Source organism: Delphinapterus leucas, chromosome 15 (assembly GCF_059928025.1).
Source record: "Delphinapterus leucas isolate spDelLeu-1000000601 "Yukka" chromosome 15, BTC_Dleu_Yukka2, whole genome shotgun sequence".
Classification (NCBI taxonomy): domain Eukaryota; kingdom Metazoa; phylum Chordata; class Mammalia; order Artiodactyla; family Monodontidae; genus Delphinapterus; species Delphinapterus leucas.
Window position 1 is genome coordinate 43,684,009 of NC_143143.1, and position 24,764 is coordinate 43,708,772.

The window sequence follows — 24,764 nt, forward strand, 5'->3', positions numbered from 1 at the left end:
AACTCCACACAGGAGGCCACGGTGAAGGCATCCCCTTCCTTTCACTCTGCAACCCTCACTTTTGGAGGGAGCAGTGCACGGGTAGCCAGTGACAGTCAGGGGTCACGTGTTACGCTGCTGTCATGAGGGCCCGCCTGGTATATCATGAAAAGTCCAACTGAAAGTGCAAACCATGCCCTGGAGGCACAGGCAGGTCCAGCTGCGCCCCAGGCTGGTGTTCTCTCACGAAGAAAACAAAACTGGCCCCGAAGCGAACCCAAAGTCTAGATACACAAGTGCTCTGAGAGGTGAGAACCCAGGTCAGGCCGCTCCCGAGCTCTGGTGGCTGCGAAAACCCCAAGTGCTATTTTTCAAACAGCGTCAGCTTCTTCATCTGATAAACAGGAGCAAGGATTGTCCACCTCAGATGAGCCCAACGATATCTGCTCAGCTCAGTGGTTCAGATGAGAGAATGTAATGTTCTGATCCGGAAAGGATCCAGGGACAGTGGCAAGTTTACCAGGATAAGATGGCATCTTCCTCCCATCTGAGAAGTTCTTCAAGCCGGGAGGAGTGGACCGTGGCCTTTTCTGAGTGTTCCAGACCACAGCCTCGCAGCTCTGGGATCTGGAGCCAGAAGACTGGCTGTGCTTTGCCACGCTACAGGGATGGAGGGGGGATGGCATTCAGGTGGATAAAGACAGAGCACAGATGGTGCCGGTTCCACTGACCTGCACCTCCACCCACCTGCCCCCTTACAGGTGCACTGGGATTTGAGCATTCTCTCTGGGCTGCTGAGGACCCACAGGAGCCAGTCCCACAAAGGGAACACGGGGAGGGACCTGGTGTTCTGGTCCCACCTCCGACCCCAGCCTTTTGGAAACTCTACCCCAGGAGCCCTGGCAGAGGAAGAGGTGCCTTCTCAGGGCCAAGGGGTCGGCGACCAGGCAGGGAGAGGCCTCTGCACCAAGGAGGGTTTCCTGGGGCATAACAGACAACGAACACCAGGGTGCAGCCAGTGCCAGCCTGGCTGGGGCACCGGGCACTTCTGTGCCTGTGACACAAGTGGGCTCACAGGTTCTTTTCCTACATCACTTTTGACTCCCTTCTGGCACTTCTTTCCTCCTCACTTCTTTCCCTCTGAAATCCCAACTGCAAACACCACTTCCCCCGCCTCCCTCAACGCTGGAAATGCAGACTATCTTGGGAGGTGCCCTCCCTCGCTCCCTCCCCACTGCCCACTCTCCTCACCAGGCTTACGCCCAGCCCCCTTCTCCCGACAACCTAGTTTTCCTCTCAATTCCCACTGCCCAGGGCCAGCCCTGCACGCACATCAGACCGGTCTGACACTGGGTCGAGGTCCTGGAGTCTGGGCCCCGCGCCTGGTTTCACGGGGTTGATTGGCTGGTCAGGACCCGAGGAGATTCAGGCCTATAAAGTGGGTCCTTAGGAACCTCAGAAAGAAGGAACCAGAGCCTGGAGAGGCCTTTAGGACCGAGGGGAGCCTTCTCTTCTCCGAACCAGGCGACAAATCCGCCCTCCTAGTCCCCAGTGGATGCCCCCTTCCCCCAGCCTCTGTCACCCACATTCCCAGACACCGGGCCCGGGCCACCTGCCAGACGCGATCCCCCGCGGGGCCCGGCGGCCTGGGGCAAAGTTGGCGGCGCCTTCGCGCGGAGCCGTTCCCTCCTCCTCCTCCTTCCTGCCATCCCTAGAGCCCGTGGCCGCCGCCTCCGGCACGCGTGTCTCCAGGCTCGGGAGCCGAGCCGAGCGGCGCGCCCCGGGCGCCCCTCGCCCACCCGCCGGCCGGGTGCGCGCCGCGATAGTCTCCTCTCACCCTCCTCTCCCGGTGGCCGGAGGGCCGGGCTCCGCCCCGCCGCCGCCGCTAGCTCGCTCCAGCAGCCCGGGCCGCCGCCGCTGCCCCGCGCCCGGCGCTCCAGTACGCGCGGGGCAGCCGGGGGCGCGGGCGGCGAGCGCAGGGCCGAGCGGCAGGGAGTGGACGGAAGGGGAAAAAGCCGGGCGGCGTGGGAGACAGCCGGGAGCAGAGGCGGGCGCCGCACACCCCGCGCCCCGCGCCCCGCGCGCTCGCTGCCTCTGGAGACGCGCGGGCCGCCACCGGGCGCACTAGCGGGTCACCTTGTCCGGGAGGTGAGTCCCGACCGCCACGGCAGCGCGGGCAGCGGAGGGGCCGGCGGGAGCGGGGCGGGGGCCGCGGGCAGGCGGCAGGGAGGCTGCCCCCGCGCGGGAGGGCGGCTGCCCCCGCGCGGGAGGGCGTCCTGGCTCCGCCTCGGAGCGCGCAGACCTGCGGCGTCGCGGCTCCGGGGTGAGTTCGGGTGGTCGGGGCGGCGGGACTGGGGAGGCGCGGGGTCGCCAGGCGCCAGGGAGAGCGGAGCGGACGAGGAAGATGTGGAGGAAGGGGCCGGGCGCCGGCAGCCCGGGCTGCAGCTTGGCGCCTCGCCACCCCAGGAGCCCCGGCGGCGCGGAGGCGCCGCTGTGCAAAGTCGGAGGGAGCTGCTGAGACCAAAACCCGGGAGCGCGGCGGAGCGGGGCTGCCCGGGGCGGTGGAGGCGCGCGGCGGGCACTGGCTCTGAGGGTCCGGGAGGCCCCCTCCAGCGACCCAAAGGAGACCGACTGGGGCTGGTGAGCGGGGCCGCCGCGGAGCTGGGGTCCGAGGTCCATCTGGGACAGGCAAGGGAAGCGGGCTTCGATTTGCCGAGCGGAGGGAAAAAGGAAGGCGAGGGTGCGAGCGCGCTGGGGATGGGGACTCCTGACCGACGACCGGGACGGAGACCGGGACTCTGGGAGCCCCTCGGTTCCGCGCGCTGTCTGGTCCCTGGCAGCCGCGACAGCCCGGAGCCCTGGGAGCCGCCAGCCACAGCGCGGAGCGGGGAATGAGTGGATGCGTTTGGGGTTCAAGTTCTGGTCACAATTTCCCTGGGTATGATTTCTGCCTCTTCGTGCGCGCTCTCCAGGTGCGGGGAGAGGGAATTGGATTACAGGCAGAATGGGGCATTTTTCCGGAGGAAGGGGCTTTGATCGCGATGCGTTTTCTGCGAGACTCCAGTGGAGTGGGCGCTTACAGTCCTGCTTTGGGGAGGCTGCCAGTGGGGCCGCTTGGCTTTCCTGAAGGACTAGAGAAAGGGGTCTTCTCGTCGCCTTCGTCTCCTTGGGTGCCCCTTGCACGCAGGGGCGTGGGCGCCTATCACCCAGACTTCAGGTGCGTGCAGCCCTTCTGTGGCGTCAGATGCGCTGGCGCCGCCAGCTTCTGGCCAGACTCCTGTCTGCGCCTTCCCGGGCCACCTCCCGGGTTCGGGTTTGGTGCAGCGGACACTGGCTGAGGGCTTGGCAGATTTAGGGGCTGGGGATAGGTGGCTCCGATTTGCAGTTAGAATCAGGCTCAGGCAGTGGGGTGAGCACCTGGGTCAGTGTATCTGTGGGTCCCCCTCCTAATGGCCAGTGTGTTTGGTCAGAGCCCAAAGGGAGCGGCTTCTGCCCTGAGCAGAACTGCAGCCTGTGGGGCGAGCGGCCTGTAACAAACCCCAGAGCCAGCCAACTTTTTTTTGCTGAGGAGAGATTGCTGGGCAGTCAGCGCTGGTGCTGGGATGTGGTCTCCTGAGGGGGTCTGGCTCCCTAAATGCTCACAGCAGCCAGAGTGGAGAGCCAGCCCGGCGGTGAGGCTGATGTCCGTTCTGGCTAAGACAGGAAGTGGCTGGAGCAGATTTTGGGATGAATTATCGCCTGCTGTGTGCCTGGTGGTTGTGTGGAATGTCTTTCTGGAGATCAGACCACAGGTGTGGGCCTGTGAGACGTTTGAGGGTGAGCCTTCCACCTCCCTCCCACCCTCTCTCCAACACCCCAGGGCCCCTTTGCCTAGAGCAAACGTTGTTTTGTCACTGATCTGGTGGCCTCTCCCACCCTGCCCCCACCTACTGCATGAAAATGGAATCGTCATAATCAAGAGGGCCTTGTTAAATAAAGGAAAAACTGGGGAAACCCATGTCTAAAGTTTTTTACAGTGGAAAATGTCAGTGGTTCGCAGAGGTGGGAAGAACAGCGCACTGACCCTGCAGTGTGCCCCTCATCCACCCTGCTGCCTTTCCGTCCTGTTTACCACCCTCCTGCGAGTTTGGGAGGCCCGTGTCTGAGGAAGGATTTGGAAACTTATTCCCAGCTCACTTCACTGCTGAATGCGGCCCATGAATCTCCAGCTGATGACGTTTCATTTCGTTTTCACATAACCATCAGCAGAAACAACTTCTTTGAATGATTCCATTAGAAATAGGTGATGTTAAAATAGAAACGAAGGTGCCCCGCTGTCCATCTGGGGGTAGAAAAGAAACCTGCTAACATTCCTGGAGGCACAAAGAGGGGGGTTGAAGGAGGAGAGGGAAATTCAGACCCTGAGAAAAGAGACATCTGAAACAATTACATTTGACTCCTGCCAGCGGACGTGCAGCGAAGAAACAGATTCCAGCTGAACCGATACAAGCAAAAGAACATTACTTTTTTGGTAAAAAAAAAAACTTTAAAACTCAATTCATAAGTCATAAGCAGTTCATTTCTTCCACATTTAGCATTGGCAGAAATTTAAAGTGCTGCACTGACTTGCCTCCCTCTCTCAGCTCTAACGCATATTTTCTCGGGAGTTATTACTATTATAAGAGAATAAAAAGATATTTTCTTATGTAAGTTTTCTATGGGAGACACTAATTGGTGCTATTCTGAGGCTCATGAGAGTGCTAACATTTCATCTCTCAATTAGAGAACGTTTGCTCATCACCTGGTCACATCTGGAGACTCTGCTCCCTCAGATGGGTTCCGAGTGTGGAGTCTGTTGGCTGGAGGAGGTAGCCTGGGACCAGCCTCCAGAGGCTGTGGGAGGGGACCCCCATACCTACGTGCCCCCCCCACCTCACTCTGCACACCTCCGCACATTCTTTTACAGAAAAGCTGTTCCTAAAACTTGTCAACGACGTGCTTGGAGGATTTGGCAAACTTTTGAATACCTTGATAAGGTGCACTCTTTAATGGCATCCTTGGCCAGCCTCTTGTGATATGAATAACCATCCTGTAGGCCAGCACCTTTATGTCCTCCTTCCCCCAGATAAAACCAGCGTGACCCCTAGCTCCTCCTTTTGGCCTTTGTGGGGCCCGTGCACATTGGGGATCCTCACGGCCAAAAGGGCCAATCGCAGTGCTGTGACCTGTAGTCTGAACAGACTCACGTCATCAGCAAACCCTCGGACTGAGGGGGCAAAGGTGCAAAGATTGAGGCACGGGGTGTTGGGTTGTGAGCATCAGCACAGCCTGGGGCTAATGAGAAGCAGAAAGGCCTGGTCCTTCGGTGGGAGGTCACATGAGGCTGTCTGGGGGGAAAGGTGCTGATAGGGAGCAACGCTGGGACCACAGCTTTGGCCCAGCATCCCTGACCTGGAGGCATTGTGCCAACATGTCAGAAAACAAAACGTGAAAAGTGTTCAAATATTAAATATTCTGAACATTGACCATAGGCTGACCCGGATCCTGCCCGTGCCAGCAGAATTGGAGTAACGTAGGTAGCAGTCAGTAGTTTAAACAAATGTGATTCTTCTACGTTCTCTGTGCAATTTCAAATTTTTCCTGAGAGCTTATAACCATGTTTGAAACAGGAACAGCTGTAACTCTTTCAGGCACTGGGCTGCAATTCAGTGCCCTCAACATGGCTTAGTTTAGATCAGGCAGCCTGAGGACCAAGGCTGGGAGGGGGGAGGGAGGGGGCAGGGGGGAGAGAGGAGGGGGGAGGAGGGAGGGGGGAGGAGTCTGGAGACACAGGTGGTTGCCCCACCCCAGGACAACGTCTGGCATTCCAGTGCCAAGACAGGCCTCCATCTCCAGGCTCTGCTGCCTGCCTGTTGAATGACCTGAGATCACTTAACTTTTCCGAGATTCTCTTTCCTTCCATCCATGTTCCTTCCAGGATTTTGAAAACAAAATGTTTATGGTTGCCCCAGTTTTTAAAATAGGGATGACTCTGGTTTAGGAGCACTTTAGTTAGAGTCTTTGGATGTCTCCCTGGGTGAAGTTTGTGTCCCCATGGTTCTCAGGACACAGTGTGGGCCCCGGCCCATCCTTGCCCCTGCATCCGCCAGCTTCCTGTTGGCAAGAGTCAGGGTAACGTCAGGGGCACCTGTCCATGTGGGTATGTCCTCAGGTAGGAGCCGCCTGAGTGGCGTCAACATTCCCCTCGGGTGGGTTCAGAGGGCATGTGTGGGAAAGGTTTGGGAAAGATGCGTCTAACACAACTTGATTTAGACTCGCATCACATTATAAAAGTTACATGATGCACGTTCTTTAGGATAAAACGTTTTAAAGCAGGTTCTCAACAAACCGCAAAGCACCACTTATAATGCATGATGTTTTAAGTTACAAACGTTGTTTCGATCCAAAGTCTGAGTCATCTTAAACCGTGTTATGATAAATAACCTATTAAATTGCACAAAATAAAATAAAATACTTAAGGAAAACAAAAACAAATAAGAGAACTGTTAGAACTAAGAATAACACAACCAGGAAACCATATACATGTGTAGAAAATAATAAAAATAAAAGTTGCTTCCTATAGATCAACCCAGGGGACAACTCTGCATATTGGCTTGCATAAAAGAATTTACTGAAGAGTTCTATTAGCATTATTTCAGAGAGGTGGAGGTTTTGTTCTTGCGGTTCAAATCAATATTCAGTGTAAAACATTTTGAGTTTTTAGTTCCCAGTTGGATCTTATGTTCATCACAGTCATCTTTAAACGTAGTTCCTGATAATGCTATAGTGACGTTTAGGGGCTGTGACTCTGAAGGAGAGAACATGAGTGTTTATTGATTGCAGGTTGAGTCTTTCATGAAGGGCCTGCTTAGTTTAAATTCTTTTTTTTTTTTTTTTTGCGGTACGCGGGCCTCTCACTGTTGTGGCCTCTCCCGTTGCGGAGCACAGGCTCCTGACGCACAGGCTCAGCGGCCATGGCTCACGGGCCCAGGCGCTCCGCGGCATGTGGGATCTTCCCGGACCGGGGCACGAACCCGCGTCCTCTGCATCGGCAGGTGGACTCTCAACCACTGCGCCACCAGGGAAGCCCTAAATTCATATTTTTAAAACGTATTACTTCTCAAACATTTGACCTCATTGAGTAACCACTTTTCAAAAGTGCCTCCCATCTGTTCCTTTCTTAATCTTTTCTGTTGGGAAGTGTCAGTGTCCAAAACAAAACCAAAAAGCAAACAAACATTTCAGACAATTAGAAACACAGAAGTTTTATTCCATTGCCTCAACTTTAAACCAAAGATACTTCTGAAGGAGACAAATAGTCTTACCTCAAATATGGTGAGGCTTCACCCCTGCTCAGGGAAGCAGAAAAACGAGCATGTGACATAAACTTACCGTTCTGCCTTAGGTGCAATATGCAGTTTTTAACCGATTCTCCTGATCCTGGCGCTCCCACCTTGGTGCCACGGGCTCTCAGCTGTGCAGTGTCTGAAATAAGAGGGTTTGCTTTTGAGGATTACAACGCGATTAAGTCCTAGGTCAGGGCTGGGAAATACAGCCCTGAGGGCTGGGCTTAGGCTCTGTTTAGCATCACAGGGACTCCATGGATGCCCAGGTCATGCCACCAAAGGTTGCTACCAATACTTCTGTTTCTGCAGTGTCTCAGATTGCCTTTAAATAAAGTATGTGCATTTCTGCAGCCAACCTTAGTATCTGAAATTTCTGCCTCGGCCCTTTCCCAAGTGTTTCCCTTTGAGGGAACATATCCATTCCAGTTGGGGTAAGGGTGCTGTGTCCTGTGGGGCAGCAGGAAAGGTGAAATGAGGCAGGTCAGCCGTGTGCTCTGGGTCTGAGCACAGGGTCTGGCCCGTGCCTGTGGCTCAGGCATTGGTAGATGTGTTTTAAGAGCCAGGCGTCTGCTCCAGACTGTGCCCTGTGTGCACGCAGACGGTGGAGAGGCCCCTGTGCTGGGCAAGTCCACCCTTCCCAGCCCAGCCCCGAAATGCCTTCCAGGGCCTCTCGCCTACAGAAGACCCCATCCCCATTTCTCTTTCCTACTCTCTTCCTCTCCCCTCGTGTCCTCCATACAAGCAGCTTCAAAACACAGGCTCTGAGCGGATGAATTAACATACTCACTGCCTCACGGCTTTGCTTTTCTACACTAAACCCAGAGACACAGAACACCCGGCTCAGTTCTCCATGCAGGGCCGTAGCCCCACTCCATCACCAAGATGGATTTCTGTTAAAAGCCAATTTTAAGTAAAGGGAAGTCATCTCTTCTGTTAGTTCTAAGTTCATTCTCTGCCTTTCACTCTTATTATTTTCAAAGCTGTGGATGGAATGTGCCACCTGACACATGGGCACCCACTTCCTTGTTCCCTTTGCTCAGAATGAGATCTCAAGACTCTTGCCGGCATCTCTCCTAACATCCTTTGGACTCAGCACATACCTCCCGAGCGACCCAGAACAGGAGGGCCCGTGATGTGACCACATCCCAGACCTTCTGTCATCCCCTTTAACCCCACTTGTCGAGTCCTCTGCACAATATTCTTGGCAGGATTGCCAATCTGAATGTTCGGGGTACAGGTGCATTACCTGTGAATAGGGACATTTGGGGACATCACAGTCTGTTCTAAAACCATAGAGGAAAATGTATTGCGGACTCAAACTGTGCAGAATAATGCCCTTTCCTTCCCTGTTGCTGGACTTGAGCAGTGATTTGCCAAGTCCCTTTCCAGGAAGAACACATACTTCAGGCTCCTGGGTCACAGACATGAGTTTCTTCCCAGATTCTAGTCGTCTCTGTGTGTGTGCAGGACAGACCTGCCCACTGGGCGAGTGGCTGCAGTGCAGCTGTGAACGCGTGGCTGTGCCCTCTGCCCACAGGTGTTTGATCGTGGTCCAGAGCAGGGAGGTTTTCACGTGTTCACGTACCCAGCACCAGCGCTCCATCAGGAAAGTGGACGCTTTGGAGGCACCTCCGCCCCCGCTTCTTGTTCACCTCTTTGCCCCCGGACTCAGAAGCTCCTCGGTGGGCACAGGCTGCATCCCGCTGGCTCTGAGCTCATCCCCACTCGGAGCCGCTCTGCCTTCTCCGGCTGCTCTGTGTACCCAGGACTGCGGCAGCCAGGCTCCCAGACGTGCGAGCAAAAGGGCTTCCCGGTGACCTTGATGAGGTTGGGCTCCCGAGCTGTGGCCCATATAGAGCCACCCACGTCTTGTGCTCCAGCTGTTCCAGGGCCCTGGGCTCCCACACAGGTGTCTGATCGCCTTCAGATAGTCCATTACCTCGTCCAATTTAGAAGTGCAGCCACGTCCCACTATGGGCTGGAGAAACGCTGCCTGGTGGGAGGGACCCTGGTCTATCTGTCGTCAGCTCTTCTGTTCTGCTCGGGCGCTGGGACATGGGGTGGGGGAGGAGGAGGAAAGGGGCCAACAGCTTTTCCTCATTGGAGCTTTGGTTGTTCCCCTCTCTGCTGTCAGAGAGGCACCGGCAGATCCTTCCCCAGGGCCTTCCCAGGGCACCGCTCCCGCCTCCAGCCCAGATCTCCCCACCAGCCTTGAGTGTCCCCGCTCTGTCTGCAGAATGGGAGTGCGGCCTCTGCTCCTGCAGCCACCCTGACCTCAAGATCTGTGCTCCTGGCTTATCCGCTCAGCTTCCGGGAGAAAGTGTATGACCTCTCAGAAACGTGTCCCCAGACCTGTGGGCATCTCTCCATCCTTGGGGCGAGGGCCTGTGGGCATGTGGATGTGTGCGTGCCAGAGGCTGGGGGCAGCGTGGGGGTGACGTGGGCCTGCTTCAGGAGTGGGTGAGCACAAGAGGAGAGGGGCTCTTGGGGTGACCGGGAGATTCTGGACCATGGACCTGGCAACGGCAGAGCCCTGACCAGCCAGGAGGGCAGGGATGGTGAGTCCCTTGGGCTCCTGCCCTCATGGCCGCAGTAGGTCCTGGGTGCCGGGGGAGCTGGCCGCTCTTCAATGGAAACGGGGGCTGTGGAATCAGAGATGAGTGAGGCCGGGCCCAGGGAGGCTGAGAGCTGGCAGGAGGGGCCCCTCCTGCACCACGGGTAGCAGGGGCTCCAGGACCCTGGGGTCTGGACCCACCTGCAGGGACGCGATCCTCAGCTTCCCCTCCCTGGGCAGTGGCCCAGCTCTCCATCCTCTCTCAGGTGGAGCTGCTGTGCCCATCTGAGCTGGTGCCTCACCCCAGGACTGGCCTGGCTGCACTAAGGGAACCCCACTGTCCAGTTTCCAGGTGAAACGAGGCGAATTCATGAACTTGGAGGAGTTGAGTCTGAAGGGCCGGACTGAAGCTTTCACAGCTCATCTGCAGCTTCTCCGGTGCTTATTCCAGGAAACCCACAGGAGCTTCTCCTGTTTGCCCCATACTGCATCTCCCTCCCAGGCAGGAAGGGAGGATAATGGTGGGAAATGTGTATATCATTCCGTTTGATTGGGAGTCCCGATCAAACTTGATGGGGTGAACCTCAGGGGTTCCCAGCCCGATCTGCAGCCTCATGTCGCCAGAGGAAGGGCCCTGTGTGTGGACCCTTCAGGGATCTGTTCGTTTAGTGTTTGTTTCAAGGTCACGTTTGCCCACCCCCAACCTGGCACTGCGCTTGGTGTGAAGCTCAGGACAGCTGCCCGTCCTGTGTCATCACTGGGCAGACACGCAGATGCAGATGTTCCATTCTACGATGGAGGCGAAGTGGGACAAACATAGCTGGGTCATCTGTCTTTCTGTACTTTGTGGTGGTTTCCTGGGAGGAGAGTGCCCATGCAGGTCACCAAACAGTGACCCAGGGTGAGCAGAAAGCCCAGCTGTGGTCCAGCTGGGAGGATGTGTGCCTGCAGCTGTCCAGGAGAATAGAAATCTCCTGCACGACACACCACGGTCAGAGGGGAAACTGTTTCCTCTAATGCCACAGGCCCCGGATGGCACAGAGAACATCCAGATACATTAAACAGGATGGCAGGCTGCCCAGTGAGACCTCTTTCCCGCTCTGGGCACAAGGCTTTCCCCAGAAGACAGAAGTGTCCTTAGATGCTGCCCAGAAATTCTGGTCTTCCTGAAATTTGTATTCAGAGCTTCAGATATTTCAAAAATATATTTCAGTGAGTTAGACCCTGCCCGTTGCTTCCCTTTCTCCTTAAGACTAAACTGGTGCCTTTCTTGGAGAGTAAAGTCCAGATGAACTCAAGTTGTTTCTTGGGGGCACAAATCAGAGGTACCCCGTCTCCACTGGAGTTCAGCTCAGCCCTAGGAAACATCTTGGGAGCACAGTCCTGACCTGCACCTCTCTCTCCTCTGAATCCTTCTTCCCCACCCTGACCTCCTTGTATTCCCCATCCTCTTGGCCAGGATGTGTGAGCCTGGCAGGAGCCCACAGTTTTCACCCTCCTCATACTCTGACCAGCTGAACTGTCCTGGAAGCATCACGTTTCTTGGCTTCAAACGATATTACAAAGCTATAGTAATCAAAACAGTATGATACTGGCATAAAAGCAGACACATAGATCAATGAGACAGAATAAAAAGCCCAGAAATAAACCCATACATATATGGTCAATCAACATATGACAAAGTAGTCAAGAAAATGCAAGGGGAAAAGGACAGTCTTTTCAATCAGTGGTGTTGGGAAAGCTAAATGGTCACACACAAAAGAGTGAAATTGGAGCACTATATTACACCACACACAAAACTTAACTCAAAATGAATCAAAGATTTGAATGTAAGACCCAAAACCACAAAACTCCTGGAAGAAAACATAGGTGGTAAGCTCCATGACATTGGTCTTGGCAATGATTTTTTGGATTTGACATCAAAAGCAAAGGCAACAAAAGCAAAAATAAACAAGTGAGACTCCATCAAACTAAAAAACTTCTGCACAGCAAAGCAAACCATTAACAAAATGAAAGGCAACCAACCTACTCACTGGGAAAAAATATTTGCAAATTATATGTCTGATAAGGGGTTAAAACCCCAAAATATATAAATAACTCATACAACTCAATAACAAAAAAAAAATCTTATTAAAAATGGGCAGAGGATCTCAGGGGCTTCCCTGGTGGTGCAGTGGTTAAGAATCCACCTGCCAATGCAGGGGACATGGGTTCAAGCCCTGGTCCGGGAAGATCCCACATGCCGCGGAGCAACTAATCCTGTATGCCACAACTACTGAGCCTGCGCTCTAGAGCCTGCAAGCCACAACTACTGAGCCCATGTGCTACAATTACTGAAGCCTGCGCACTCTAGGGCCCATCCTCCACAACAAGAGAAGCCACTGCAATGAGAAGCCTGCGGACCATGACGAAGAGTAGCCCCTGCTCACCGCAACTAGAGAAAGCCCGCACGCAGCAACAAAGACCCAACACAGCCAAAAATAAATAAATAAGTAAGTTTTTTTAAAAAGTGGGCAGAGGGTCTGAATAAAGATTTTTCCAAAGAAGACATACAGATGGCCAGCAAGTACCTGAAAAAGTTCTCAACTCACCAATCATCAGGGAAATGCAAATCAAAACCACAATGAGATATCACCTCACACCTGTCAGAATGGCTATTATCAAAAAGACAATAAATCAGGTGCTGTTGAAGTTGTGGAGAAAAGGGAACTCTCATGCACTGTTGGCGGGAATGTAAATTGGTGCAGTCGCTATGGAAAACAGTATGGAGATTCCTAAAAACATAAAAAATAGAACTACCATACGATCCAGCAATTTCACTTTTGGGTTTATCCAAAGAAAATGAAAACATTAACTCAAAAAGATATATGTATTCACTGCAGCATTATTTACAATAGCCAAGATATGGTAGCACTGATAAATGGACAAAGAAGATGTGATATATATAGCTATAGAAATAGATACATATATACACAATGGAATACTATTCAGCCATAAAAAAGAAGGAAATCCTGCCATTTGCAACAACATGGCTGGAACTTGAGGGCATTATGGTAAGTGAAATAAGACAGAGAAAGATAAATACCATAGGATCCCACTTGTATGTGGAATCTGAAAAAACCACAAACTCTGAACTCATAGATACAGAGAAGAGATTGGTGGTTGCCACAGACAGGTAGGGCTGGGGTGGGGAAAATGAGTGAAGGGGGTCAAGAGGTACTAATTCCAGTTACAAAATGAATGTCATGGGTTGTAATGTACAGCACAGTGACTAAAGTTAACAATACTGTACTGTATATTTGAAAGAGCCTAGATCTTAAAAGTTCTCGTCACAGGAAAAAAGTTGTAACTGTGCCTCGTGATAGATGTTAGTTAGACCTATTGTGATCATTTCACAATATATACAAATAACGAATCATCTGTTGCTCACCTGAAAGTAACATAATGTTATATGTCAATTATACCTCAATAAAACAGAAACACAACTGTGGAAAGGATTGCTTGGCCGCTTCTGGTGCTCAGGAGAACCCCATCTCTGGGCACGAGCTGTGGGTTGGGTACCAGACGACCCAGAAGCCTGCCATTCAAGAGCCCAGGGGATGCAGGTGAGGCCACCCGACTCCGGTGCTTTCCCATCTGTAAAATGGAGAAGATGCCTACCCACCTCTTTCTTGGACTTACTATGAAAATGCAAATAAAGGATGAAGTAGAGAGAGAACTTAGGTAGGGGAAGTGGGGAGGTTCAGTCCTAAAAAAAAAAGAAGTTCTGGAGATCTGTTTCACAACAATGTGAATCTACTTAACAATACTGAACCGTACACTTGAAAATAGTCCATGTGGTAAATTTTATGTTGTGTATTTTTACCACAATAAAAAATAAACCTATATTAATTGGAGCGCTAAGGTTCTAATTACTAGCAAATAATTGACGTGGACTCTTCCGATGTAGCCTCAGGAGTAACTCCCGCCACATCCCATCAACTATGTGTGAATCACAAGTCACATTGTTTCTCAAAAGTATATTCTAGAATGTGATGCTATCTTAGGCCCATAGTCAGAAACTGGGTCATAGGTTAATAGCACCAGTTTTGCACAACACGTGTGTACATTAGTTATTACGTGAGTGAATTCTAGGTCTTGGGAATTTTGTTCAATTCCATCATTCTCCAGTGTTTTCACTGAAGAGATAAAAGGGACAGGTGAGGAAAAAAGGGAGAAGTTTCATGTCCTCGCAGGTCTATTAACTTCTCCAGATTTACATAGAAATCAGTGGCAAAGCTGATTTGGATCTAACTTTTTTGCTTTTTCACTTCTTATTTTCTTCTTTTCCTTATTTATGTGCAAAATAAAAAGGCCTGTTTAAGTCTAGGTTAGAACACAGGTTCTAACCTATGAACCTAGAACTGAAACAGCAACAATGACAGAAAACCAGGGGCATGGGAGCTGAACTATGGGGGTTATTTTTCTGACATGATACGAGCCTGGAGGTGGGAGGTGCTGAGTCGGCACCTCAGTGGAGTCAGGGCTGCATCTCTACCACCTCCTGGTTCCCAGATGGCTGCTGCAGCCCTGGACATCACATCTGAGATCAAGGCAAAAGGTGGGAGAGGTGGACAGAGCCCCTCAGAAGACATTTGCCCACAGCAGTCTTTGGCCAGAGCTGTGTGTGTGACCACTCTTGGTTACAAGAAAGCCTGGTGTAAGGAGGAGGTTTTAACTTTTCCAGCCTCCAGGTGAAGGTGGGCAAAGATGATATCCTGTGGTGGGTTCTCCACTCAGCCAGTGACTGTTGCCCCCCTGTCAGTGAGAGGAGTTGACAGGGATAGGGGTGGGATAGGAAGACCAGATCATGTGTACTTGTGAACACAAGAGAACGCGGTGGTTTGCTGGTGATAAGTTGTGTGTAGTGTGTGTGGGATGGATGGCAGGCAGGTGGGTACAAGGGAGGTGGCAAACCTTGGACTTGAGCCAAGCAGCCAGGACTGAGGTCAGGCAGAGCCGCTCAGCTTGAGTGACCACACGCATTTCCTGGGGGCTGGTAAATGCAGGTTCTGGGACAGCGGATCAGGGCAGGAGACCCTGCGTCCCTGCCAGGCACCAACATGTTGATGTTGCCTCACTTTGAGCGGCCCAAGTCCAGGTGCTTCTCAAAGTTGGCTGCACAGTAGATTCACCAGGGGATGTTGAAAATTGGTTTATGCACAAATAATGTAAAGAATACAAATTGAGTTTAATAATGTTAAAGGAGCAGCTGAGTTGGCTTTTCTTACTGAAACACCTGTTAAAGCCATGCTTGCCAAACTCTAATGCACACAAAACACCTGGGGATTTGCAGACGTTCGGACCCGGGCTCAGCAGGTCTGGGTCGGAGCCTGAGCTCTGCATTTCTAACAAGTGTCCAGTGATGAGGATGCCGCTGGTCCCAGGTCGCACTTTGGGCGGGCAGGTAATGAAGGGCTGAGGTGGTGGGAGAGAGTGGGGGCATGGAAGAGGAGGACGGTACCCCTTGTCCCTGGTCTGAGCCGACGGAGGGTCCCGGCTGCTTAGTGGGAGATGCCAGCCTGCCGACAACAATTACCGGTCAGCTTGTGCACCTTATGTAAACTTGCATAGCCTGCATTTGGGGTCAAGAAATAGAATGTGCTTAAAGTTTGTCTTATGTAATATTTGTTAAAAACCAAGTTCTTAGTGTCCCTTTAATTTACACACTTAGAGGTAGAAAACAAATGCTAGAGTTGGCGACTGCTGTGCCTCTGGGTTTCCTGGGGTGAGTGTTGCAGGGGTTGTAGCTGTGACCCAGGCTCAGAGGGGCCATCCAGGCCATCCTGCCATCTCTTACGTTTGTGCTCTGCTCTCTCCACTTCCAAATTCAGACCAGTGCTATTTTCTCAAAGAAAGTGATAGAATGTCTCACAAAGGGTCCAGCGCACCTCTTGGCAGGCAGTGGGCATAATAAACACATGAATACATGTCCACATGTATAGACACACATAGTGTGCATGTATCCATGTATGCATGTGTGCACACGCAGGAATCATGCATGTCTCCTTCCTTCCATAATATCTTGCCCGGTGGGAGGTACAGTAGCTTGTTTGCAAACATGGGCGACAAGGTTCCTCTCATCTCCCCACACCCCCCCTTTAAACAATGACACCCCACCCTCCCATCAAGAGGGGGAGTCTATCTCTCCACCCTTGGATGTGGCCTGGCCACCTGCCTGACTTTGACCAACACAGTGAAGTGGGAGAGTGATGTGCTGGTTCTGAGAAGCCCAGGCTTCTTCTGGACCTTGCCAGGCTTGTGAAGGAGCCCAGGTCAGCACATGGTCCAGCCAACAGCTACCAGGAGCCACCAGCCACGCCGGTGAGGCTGTCCTGGGCTCCCCAGCCCCAGTGGAGCCCCAGTGACTGTAGCCTCATGAGTAACCCCCAGGACAGACCAGCCAAGAGCCAAGTAGCCAAGCTCCACCCACCTGCTGACCCAGCGGATTGTGAGCAAATAAAACAGCTGCCATTGTAACCTGCTAACTTTGGGGGTGTTTGTTACATAGCAAGTAATAACTGACACGTGTGGCTAGAAAAGGCGGGCTGAAAATATCTCCACATAAAAATATATGTTTGTACTGAATTCAACACTGCAGCCCTTGAGCAAACGTCAGATGGGAGTTCAGCAGGCCATTCGCTCCCCTGCAGAGAGGAAAGGTGGGAAGTGACTCAGCCGGAAGCCCTGGGCCCCTGCGGGGGACCCTGCCCCACGTGAGCTGCTGCCTTCTCGGCACCAGACCTGGCAGCCGGGCAGACATCGCTCCTTCTTCACTCACACAAAGTGCTCAAAACAGTGCCTTGCCAAGCGACCTCCCTGTCATCAGCTCTCCGTGTCCCTTGGTGACCTAATTGTGGCTCCACTGCCTGGAGCGGGTTGAGAACAGGTAGACCAGATGGATGAGCACCAGAGCAAGGTGGTAATAATCATCCAGGCTCCAGACCGTCCCATGGGCTCTGGGACCAGCTGAAGGGGGCCCGACAGCCTCTGTGCTGCAAACTGTGGACGTGGGTGCAGAGAGCCCACCCCGTGCACACACTGACTCTGCTTAGAGAGATGGATCCCCGCTGAGTCGGCCGTCGCTGAGGGCTCTGTATTCTGGGCCCAGGTGCCTTATCGACCAGCTGAGTGGGACCAGATATGAGGGTTTGCAGAACAGGAGTTAAATATGGAGGAAGACTCTCCACCAGGATTCTCAGCTAGAAGCATGGCTCCCGCGTTGGCCAGGGACTCACCAGGGTGCTGCCAGCTCTGGGACAAAAGGACCAGCGTTTGATCCCCAGGTTACATGTAAAAAGCCTTTCCATGTTAGTCATCGTTTCTCCTGCAGTGACTCAGCCCTGTTCATGGTTTTGGCAAGTCGGAGCTGCCTGTGGAGGCTGAGACTCCTGCAGGTGCCCTGACCTAGAACTGGAGATCCAGCTCTTCTTAGAAGACAATATCGTAGGTAGAAAAATGTCACGTTCCCTCCCCATTCCTTCACACACATGCACGCACACACAGACGTGTTCACAGAGACAACACTCACATACATACCAACACACACATGGGTATATCCACTTACAGAAACACACACACTCACACCCTGAACAGTAGACTCTGACACCATGAATGTCACTTCTGGAAGGAGCTGCTCCTGGGGGTACCTGGGGGGACAGCAAGCCAGAGGACATTTCTGGGGACACATACAGCCACGTGCCTGGACTGTGTGAAGATACCTCGTGGAATGCTTTCTTCTTCGCTAGGTGGCCCTCCCTCTAGTGCACTGGAGCCCCCGATTCGTCCAGCTGGCAGATCTGAACATGGTCCCCAGGGGTGGGTCCGCTGCCCCTGTGCCCACAGATAACAGCAGAGGGGCGGCAGGGTGGGAGGTGGGCAGCCAGGAGCCTGAGAGCACATGTTGGGCGAGGACGTGGGCAAATTTGGGGCCCAGGCTTTTAGGTAAGCGGATTCTTTCCGTTCTGCTCCCGCGATGACCAGTGGCAGGCGGAAGCGATGGGGTTTCTTCTGCCGTGTTCGGGCCTTCTGTGGGTTGGTCTGTTTCCACATAGGGGGAAGAGAACCGTTACTGGAGGAGTTTATATAAGGCTTGTCTTTGCAGCTTCTTGATTTTTATTTATAGAGTTATTTTACCTAAAATAGCAGTTATGCTTTGCCTATGAGCCCTCGGGATGGGGTTTGCTTGTGGCCTTTGGGAAATGGAGAGAGGCTGGGCCGGAGGGAAAGTGGCAGGGAGGTGGTGGTGCAAAGGGGCTGTGCTGGGGACTCCGTGGTCCGCCTGCCCGGGTCTGAGCCCTGGCCTACACCTGGCCCTTGGCAAAGTTATTCAACCTCTCTGTGCCTCGTTCTCCCTGTGAATGAAGAGGAGGACCAGTTGCCCCCAGTGTTGTCTTGATGATTACCTGAGCTGAGAGGGGGCAGCGCTCAGCAGTGTTAGCCGAAGTCGGGCCAGCTCCCGGGGGCTGGCGCTGCCTCATCTGGGGCCTTAACCGAGAGTGGGCTATGCACAGGGCGGCCAGGTGATGCTGGGAAGCTGGGCAGCCGGGTTCCCGGTGGGCACAGAGGAGGGGGAGGCAGATGCCAAGTCAGCAGCCCCACCGGACACTCTGTAAACTTGGACCCTCTGTGTGGGGCAGAGCTAGGGAGCAGAGAAATCCCAGGGGATCCCGGACCACCTCCCTGGCCCAGCAGAGGGGGCCCAGTGCAGGTGGTCCTGGACTTCTTCAGGGCCTGACTGCTGTGCAGACGAGGGTGGCCGTCGAGGACAGGTGCCAGGAGAGGGCAGGTGGAGCCCTTTGTAACACAAGGCTATGGAAGCACAGAGGTGTCCTCACAAAAGTTAGGGAAACCCTGACTATTTTGCAAAAATCATCCTCTTTCCAGTTGCTGTGAAATCAGTTTTGTTGGAAGAATTAATTACACCAGCAAACCTGACCACGCGATCATCCCTGCTCTGAGAATTCGCACATTCATAATTATCTGTAAACCTTGTTAAAGGTTAAATGAACTCACTTCCTACAACGAGTTCCCTTTGGGGCATGAAACCCACGTGTGCACACACTGCCGTGAAGGTTGGTTCCCGGTTTAAGTGGATTTATTTTAACTGGATTTTCCCCCAAATCAAATATCCTTTGGAAACAGTAATCTCTTATATTAAAATAAGTTCTGGAGGTTTTCAGACGGCCTTTCCCTAGAGTCTCCATGCAGGGCTGCGGTTGGTCTGACCTCCTTGGTCACTTCTGCTGAGCTGACACTCTGTCCTGGTCCCCTCTGAGTCCGGGGTCACGGACAAGGTGAAGCCAGGGCCCCGTAGCAGAGACATGATGCCCACTCACAGCGAGTCCAGGTCGGAGCAGAACCAGTGCCTCCTTTCAGGCCCAGCAGTGGCTGGTCTGGTGGTGAATCGTGAACAAGCAGATTCAGGCAAACACTCAGGTGTGAAGTGATCGTGGATGTGAATCAGTCACCTGGGACAGTGTGGGCTGGAGCCTTCCAGAAAGACTGGTTTTTCATCCTGCCAAGAGCTGAGCGTTTTTATGAGCCAGGCTCTGATGTAAGTGACCTCAGGTGGCCTCAGCTGTCAGGACGTGCATCCCTGGGTGGTGTGGGGACAGGCAGGCAGTCTAGACTGTGGAGGAAGCAGGCTCACGTGACAGGCAGACGGGCCATTGGAACGATCTATGTGGTGGACATGGTTGGCATCTGTAAGAAAACGACTTCAGGGCTGAGATCCTAAGGACAGGAAGGATCCATCCGAGACAAGACATGCTCAGAGGGTGTGGACACGGCAGCCGAGTCCCGATAGACTCACGCAGAGAGCCAGCCATGCTGAGGGAAAGGCAGGGCCGCAGGGCCTCTCCAGGCGGAGGGGCCAGGGCCAGGCTGTGTTCTGAGTCCATCGGGACCCTCGCAGGTGGTTGGAGCAGTAGCAAGAGGCTCTGGTTCCTGAGGGGTCCGACTCTGCTGTGTCCGTGAAGGGGAAGCAGGCGGGCAGGACATGGCCAGGGACTCCTGGGAGGGACTGGACTGCTGGGGTCGCGACAGGAAGAGGCGAATGGAGGATGGCTCAGGTCTAAGACCACGTGGCTGAGGGGCTTGGATGCCCATGAGGCAGGGCTCCTATTCGCTCACTGCTTGGTGTCCAGGGCCCAGAAGTGACCTGAATCCCAGCGGGCACTCCGAGCTGTGCAGAGCTGGGTCAGGGGTGGAGGGAGGGCGGGCTCTGCCTCGAGGCTCCGGGAGTCGGGGGCTTGGCCCCCTGGGCGTGCCTGCCCGGCCGCCCGCTCAGAGGGGGCCTGGTGGGTGCCAGTGTGGACGCCACCAGCATGTGGCGGGTACTGAGCCTGAGGACTGGCTGAGCCCACCCAGGGGAGAGGCAAGAAAGGAAAGATGAAGAAAGGACCAGGCGTCATCCTGGCTTGTGGAGTCTGGAAAGGAGACTTGGGATCAGCCCAGCTAATGGGAATAAGGGGCAACAGACACCATGGGCTCAGCCCTGTGAGATCTCAGGCCACGGAGGCCAAGGCTGGAGGGTCTCAACCACCCTCTTCACTTACCAGGTGTGGGGTCAGGGAGGCTGGAGGGGGGCAGGGGCTTCGCCAAGAAAGCACACGGGCAAGGGAATTGTGTGTGTGAGTGTGGGATTGTAATGACAGATCAGAGATCACACTGTGTGAGGTGATCAGACAGTGAAAGATGTCAAGGTCCGTGGGTTGGAGCTCAGTGCTGGGGGCAATGGTGGAGGCTTGATGCTCTGGCAGGTGAGTGGAGGTATCAGAGAGAGGATGCTGAGGAGGGGAGGGAAGCCCTTGAGAAGCCGGGGAGCTGGGTGGACCCTGAAACCACAGAACAGTGACATAAGAGGTGACTGGTGGAGAGACGGTGGCAGGTGTGACATCGCCCATTTGTGAGCGGTTCCTGCAGGTGGCAGGAGGGAGTGGGCAGGCCAGGGGCTACCAGGACTGGCCACGGGGAAGACCAGGGGCCCCATTCTGGTCGCTGGCCCCTCTGCTGTACAGAAAGCCAGAGTGGCTGTGCAGGGGAGCCCCCGCGTGCTGGGGAGGGGACCCCAGCGTGGTACCACGTGGTTCTGGCTCTCTTGACGCCCCTGGTTGGGGGCACATGGCAGCCCTCCTCCCCCTCCGAGCTGGACCCACAGATGCCCTTTATCCCACGGGCAGGTGTGAGGTCCCTCCCAGCGTGCTAAGTTTGTGTGTCTGTGTAGGTGCCCCTGTTAGGAATGGTGTACACTGCTCAAATCAAGGTCCCAGAAATGCCAGTTCTCATTTGCTACCTAACACCAATCGGTTAGAAAGAGTTTCTATTTTTTGGAACAGTCACTCATGCACCTACTATGATTGTGGTCATTGACATCGTACTGACTACACTTACACTGGATAAATTTAAACTAAGACAAGGATTTGACCTGGCAAAGGACCCGTGTATCCGGGTCCTAGCAGCTCCCCTGCTAGGATGGGATTTGCCAACTCAACTCTTTGACCTGTGGAGAGGGAGGGGGGTCCCTCTGAGACGCTTCAGATGACAGGCCTGCCTCTGTGAGCAGGAAACGTCCTTCAGACCCCCCTCCGCCTGCTGCCCAACTTGCTGGAGCTCAGCTACTTGACCGCCTTTTGGGGTCCCCCATCACCTCCTTTTGGGGAGATACAAAGCACTCATCCTTTGTTTCCCCCACCTCCATTTATGTCCTGGGCATAACCCAGTTTATAATCTGAGCCCACATCTTTCCATTCCCCGCGGCTAACTGGTTCACTGAGGGCAGCAAGCCTGGGTGTCACCTGGGGTGGGACCAGGAGGCAGCCTGGATGAGACTCACCCCATTGACAATCCCAGCCTCAGACAGTGTCGGTCAGGTTGGAAGAAACACTGTAGAGAACCTTCCTTTCTGACAATCCAGTGGGGATTTACTCAGGCAGAACTAGGGCCAAATCCTAAAACCTGGCCCTCACTTTCTTCAGGCGTGAAATAGGAGCAGTTCTGTGTAATCCTAAACTTTTGGGGGGATTGATCAAGATCACCTTGGTGAGGTATATGAACCCCTAGGCTAACAGTAACTGCCCGATAAATGGGATTGTTACTATTTTATATTCAGTAACCTTTAGGTTGACCTATGCTGCAGAAGCAGCAGGAGGGGAACCCTGTCTCTTGCATTTCTGGGTGCATTTTAGGGTAAGCTTGTCACTTTCTGCCAAAAACCCAGCTTTGTGTTGACGGGGTTGCATGGAATCTGCAGGCTCACCTGAGGAGTGTGGCCATCGCGACAGCGCTGTTTCCAGTCTGTGAACATGAAATGCCTCTGCCTTTACTTCGTTCTGTAATTTCTTTAATGGAGTCTGATCGTTTTTGGTGTACACATTTCAGCTTCTTCTGTTAAATGCATTTTATTCTTCTTGATTCTAAAAGTGTGGTATTTTATGTGATGGAATGAGGGTGGGCTTCCAACAGACCTGGGTGTAAACTCTGCCTCTGTTCCTGACCAGGTGTGTAACCAGCTTCTCTGGCCATCTGCTTCCTCCTCCATAAGTGGGCATCATGTCCCATGCTGGGGTCGGCGAGGTGATCACCCTGTTAGTGAGAGAACTCAGCACAGTGCAAGTAAATACTAGTTTTACTCCTTCCTTTACCACATCTGCAGTGAAAATGATGATTTTTTTCCACCTATGACATCTTGTCCCCATACACTAAGTTAAAATACCCCCAACAGAGTCGAGGAAAAAAAGATCTGTCTGCTTTTGTACTTAAGATATTTTAAAGTATTTTTTTAAAATACTCTTTTTTTAATTAAAATTATTAATGAGGCAGTTTACATATTTTTAATTTTTCTTTTTTTTTTTTTTGGCTGTGTTGGATCTTTGTTGCAGTGCGTGGGATTCTCATTGCTGTGGCTTCTCTCGTTGCGGAGCACAGGGTCTAGGCGCGCAGGCTTCGGTAGTGGTGGCACACGGTCTCAGTAGTTGTGGCTTGCGGGCTCTAGAGCACAGGCCCAGTAGTTGTGGCGCACGGGCTTAGTTGCTCCCCGGCATGTGGGATCTTTCCGGACCAGGGCTCGAACACATGTCCCCTGCATTGGCAGGAGGATTCTTAACCACTGCACCACCAGGGAAGCCCTCACTCTTTTTTTCTTTTGAGTGATATAATTTTTATCTATTTCTAATTTTCAATTTCTCCTTATCCCCTACCCCTGAAAAATCCCTTTGAGTTTTTTGGGTTTTTTTTTTTGCCCTAGATCCAGCTTTTATGGGCTTACTAAAGAATTTTCTCTCTTCCAAGTAGCACTAATACAACTTTCATCATTTATTATCTCATTGCTGGCTCATATTTTCTTAGAAGCATGGAATTTTTATAGGACATTAAGATCCAAGGAGGCATCCGTGTCCAGGCCCCATGGGGCGTCATGCTTCACACATGGCTTCACCGTCTGGCTCCGTGAGATGCTTGGATAAGCACAGCTTTAAAGATGCTGACTCTTATCAGTGTGTCTATCTGAACATCAGTGCTGCCCCAGGAGGAGCACAGGACAGAGGACGTGGGATTTCTACTTAGAAGCCGCTGCTGGGGGGAGATGCATTTCCCACAAAGCGGAATAAATTACACTCGTGACTTGCCGCTGCCAGTCGGGACATGTGCTCAGGACCCCCGGGTGGGACCCACAGAAGCATTTTCTAATCAGTGAAGAAAATGGAAAGCAGAAACAGATGGCTTACCAACTCTACCACACAACCACTAAAAACCTGAAAAAGAATGAGATTTCCTCAAGCTAGCAAACATCTGGAATGACTTGGCGCTTTTAGGAAGAGAAGTGTATATATCTATTGATCTAGGTACATAATATATTTGCAGATTTCATATACTTAAGTATATTATACATTCTATTTTATACTTTATGTAGTACTATCTACGCTTTGCTTTGAATATGCTTTTATAGATAATATACTAAAATGCTTCAAAATTATTATTTAATCGTGTTATGGGCTGAGTGTTTGTGTCCCCCAAAATTCATATGTCAAAATCCCAACCTCAACTGTGATGGTATTTGGAGGTGAGGCTTTTGAGAGGTGATTAGGGTGAGATGAACCCTCATGGTGGGATATTAGTAGCCTTAAAAGAGGAGGAGAGAGGTCTCCCTTCTGCAGTGCAGGTACCCAGGCAAGGCCGTGTGAGGAGGACACAGGGAGAAAGAGGCCATTGAAGACTAGGCGGAGACCCTTGCCGGAAATACTGGCACCTTGGTCTCAGATTCCAGCCTCCAGAACAGCGAGAGGATAAATGTCTGTTGTTTAAGCCGCCCTGTCTGTGGTACTTTGATGGCAGCTCAGCTGACTTTGCACCATCCTCGGCACCGGCCCTGGGTGACAGCTAAGATGTCGTCTGTGTGATGCAGATTCCAGCTTTCAAGTTTGTTCCAGGCCCTGAGGCAGGCTGTAAACAGCCCAGCCGTGTCCGTTTCTGTGCCCGGCTGCCTTCCTAATGGGGAGCTGCACAGAGCAGAGGTTGGAGACGGGGCTCTGAGGCCAGGCTGGGTTCAAAGTCCACTTCGCACTTATCAGCTGTCTGACCCTCAGACTTTCTGTCTGTGCCCCTCAGTTCCCTCTCCTGAAGGAGGTGGTGGCAATAACAGCGCCCACTTTACAGGATGGTGGGGACAGACCAACTGTGAGGGGCTTGCCCACCTTGCCCCCCTGTTATCACCCATCACGCTTCGAGTGCACCCACGGAAGTAAACAAGACGGCCTCGCGGTCTCGTCCAGGAGTCTCATGCGCAGATGCCTCTGCACCCTCACCTCTGGGAGCCCCAGTTCCTTATAGCA

The 24,764-nt window shown here is 52.9% G+C and overlaps 1 protein-coding gene across 2 annotated transcripts in view; it reads left to right on the forward strand.

Annotated features, from left to right (window-relative positions):
* The first annotated feature begins 1,847 nt into the window (after positions 1-1,847).
* Positions 1,848-24,764, forward strand: part of SYNDIG1 (synapse differentiation inducing 1) — a 117,552-nt gene continuing 94,635 nt past the window's right edge. For both annotated transcript variants that reach the window (XM_022594182.3, XM_022594179.3), the window contains exon 1: positions 1,848-2,127. The gene's annotated coding sequence lies outside the window, so the exon portion shown is untranslated. The remainder of the gene's footprint in view (positions 2,128-24,764) is intronic.